This window comes from Bombus terrestris, unplaced genomic scaffold, assembly GCF_910591885.1.
Source record: "Bombus terrestris unplaced genomic scaffold, iyBomTerr1.2, whole genome shotgun sequence".
NCBI classification, from domain to species: domain Eukaryota; kingdom Metazoa; phylum Arthropoda; class Insecta; order Hymenoptera; family Apidae; genus Bombus; species Bombus terrestris.
Window position 1 is genome coordinate 22,240 of NW_025963590.1, and position 3,585 is coordinate 25,824.

A 3,585-nucleotide genomic window follows, 5' to 3' on the forward strand; every position below is an offset into this window, starting at 1 on the left:
ACACCGTTGGACATCGTTGGACACCGTTGGACATCGTTGGACACCGTGGGACACCGTTGGACACCGTTGGACACCGTTGGACACCGTTGGACATCGGTGGACATCGTGGGACACCGTTGGACACCGTTGGACATCGTTGGACACCGTTGGACACCGTGGGACAACGTGGGACAACGTGGGACAACGTGGGACAACGTGGGACAACATGGGACAACGTGGGACAACGTGGGATACCGTTGGACACCGTGGGACACCGTTGGACAACGTGGGACAACGTGGGACAACGTGGGACAACGTGGGACACCGTTGGACACCGTGGGACACCGTTGGACACCGTTGGACATCGTTGGACACCGTGGGACAACGTGGGACAACGTGGGACAACGTGGGAAACCATGGAACAACGTGGGACAACGTGGGACAACGTGGGACAACGTGGGACAACGTGGGACACCGTTGGACATCGTTGGACACCGTTGGACATCTGTGGACATCGTGGGACAACGCGGGAAACCATGGAACAACGTGGGACACCGTGGGACAACGTGGGACAACGTGGGACAACGTGGGACAACATGGGACAACGTGGGACAACGTGGGACAACGTGGGACAACGTGGGACACCGTTGGACACCGTGGGACACCGTTGGACACCGTGGGACACCGTTGGACAACGTGGGACAACGTGGGACAACGTGGGACAACGTGGGACAACGTGGGACAACGTGGGACAACGTGGGACAACGTGGGACAACGTGGGACACCGTTGGACACCGTGGGACACCGTTGGACAACGTGGGACAACGTGGGACAACGTGGGACAACGTGGGACAACGTGGGACACCGTTGGACACCGTGGGACACCGTTGGACACCGTTGGACATCGTTGGACACCGTGGGACAACGTGGGACAACGTGGGAAACCATGGAACAACGTGGGACAACGTGGGACAACGTGGGACAACGTGGGACAACGTGGGACACCGTTGGACATCGTTGGACACCGTGGGACAACGTGGGACAACGTGGGACACCGTTGGACACCGTTGGACATCGTTGGACACCGTTGGACACCGTGGGACAACGTGGGACAACGTGGGACAACGTGGGACAACGTGGGACAACGTAGGACAACGTGGGACAACGTGGGACACCGTTGGACATCGTTGGACAACGTGGGACATCGTGGGACAACGTGGGACAACGTGGGACAACGTGGGACAACGTGGGACACCGTTGGACACCGTGGGACACCGTTGGACACCGTTGGACACCGTGGGACACCGTTGGACACCGTTGGACATCGTTGGACACCGTTGGACACCGTTGGACACCGTTGGACACCGTGGGACAACGTGGGACAACGTGGGACAACGTGGGACAACGTGGGACAACGTGGGACAACGTGGGACAACGTGGGACAACGTGGGACAACGTGGGACAACGTGGGACACCGTGGGACACCGTTGGACACCGTTGGACATCGTTGGACACCGTTGGACAACGTGGGACAACGTGGGACACCGTTGGACACCGTGGGACACCGTTGGACAACGTGGGACAACGTGGGACAACGTGGGACAACGTGGGACAACGTGGGACAACGTGGGACAACGTGGGACAACGTGGGACAACGTGGGACAACGTGGGACAACGTGGGACACCGTTGGACACCGTTGGACATCGTTGGACACCGTTGGACACCGTGGGACAACGTGGGACAACGTGGGACAACGTGGGACAACGTGGGACAACGTGGGACAACGTGGGACAACGTGGGACAACGTAGGACAACGTGGGACAACGTGGGACACCGTTGGACATCGTTGGACACCGTGGGACAACGTGGGACAACGTGGGACAACGTGGGACAACGTGGGACAACGTGGGACACCGTTGGACATCGTTGGACACCGTGGGACAACGTGGGACAACGTGGGACAACGTGGGACAACGTGGGACAACGTGGGACAACGTGGGACAACGTGGGACAACGTGGGACAACGTGGGACAACGTGGGACAACGTGGGACACCGTTGGACATCGTTGGACACCGTGGGACAACGTGGGACAACGTGGGACAACGTGGGACAACGTGGGACAACGTGGGACAACGTGGGACAACGTGGGACAACGTGGGACAACGTGGGACATCGTGGGACACCGTTGGACATCGTTGGACACCGTGGGACAACGTGGGACAACGTGGGACAACGTGGGACAACGTGGGACAACATGGGACAACGTGGGACAACGTGGGACAACGTGGGACATCGTGGGACAACGTGGGACAACGTGGGACAACGTGGGACAACGTGGGACAACGTGGGACACCGTTGGACAACGTGGGACACCGTTGGACATCGTTGGACACCGTGGGACAACGTGGGACAACGTGGGACAACGTGGGACACCGTTGGACACCGTTGGACATCGTTGGACATCGTTGGACACCGTTGGACACCGTTGGACACCGTGGGACAACGTGGGACAACGTGGGACAACGTGGGACAACGTGGGACAACGTGGGACAACGTGGGACAACGTGGGACAACGTGGGACAACGTGGGACAACGTGGGACAACGTGGGACATCGTGGGACAACGTGGGACAACGTGGGACAACGTGGGACAACGTGGGACAACGTGGGACAACGTGGGACAACGTGGGACAACGTGGGACAACGTGGGACAACGTGGGACATCGTGGGACAACGTGGGACAACGTGGGACAACGTGGGACAACGTGGGACAACGTGGGACACCGTTGGACAACGTGGGAGACCGTTGGACAACGTGGGAGACCGTTGGACATCGTTGGACACCGTGGGACAACGTGGGACAACGTGGGACAACGTGGGACAACGTGGGACACCGTTGGACATCGTGGGACATCGTTGGACACCGTGGGACACCGTTGGACATCGTTGGACACCGTTGGACATCGTTGGACACCGTTGGACATCGTTGGACACCGTGGGACAACGTGGGACAACGTGGGACAACGTGGGACACCGTTGGACATCGTTGGACACCGTTGGACATCGTTGGACACCGTGGGACACCGTTGGACACCGTTGGACACCGTTGGACACCGTTGGACATCGGTGGACATCGTGGGACACCGTTGGACACCGTTGGACATCGTTGGACACCGTTGGACACCGTGGGACAACGTGGGACAACGTGGGACAACGTGGGACAACGTGGGACAACATGGGACAACGTGGGACAACGTGGGATACCGTTGGACACCGTGGGACACCGTTGGACAACGTGGGACAACGTGGGACAACGTGGGACAACGTGGGACACCGTTGGACACCGTGGGACACCGTTGGACACCGTTGGACATCGTTGGACACCGTGGGACAACGTGGGACAACGTGGGACAACGTGGGAAACCATGGAACAACGTGGGACAACGTGGGACAACGTGGGACAACGTGGGACAACGTGGGACACCGTTGGACATCGTTGGACACCGTTGGACATCTGTGGACATCGTGGGACCACGCGGGAAACCATGGAACAACGTGGGACACCGTGGGACAACGTGGGACAACGTGGGACAACGTGGGACAAC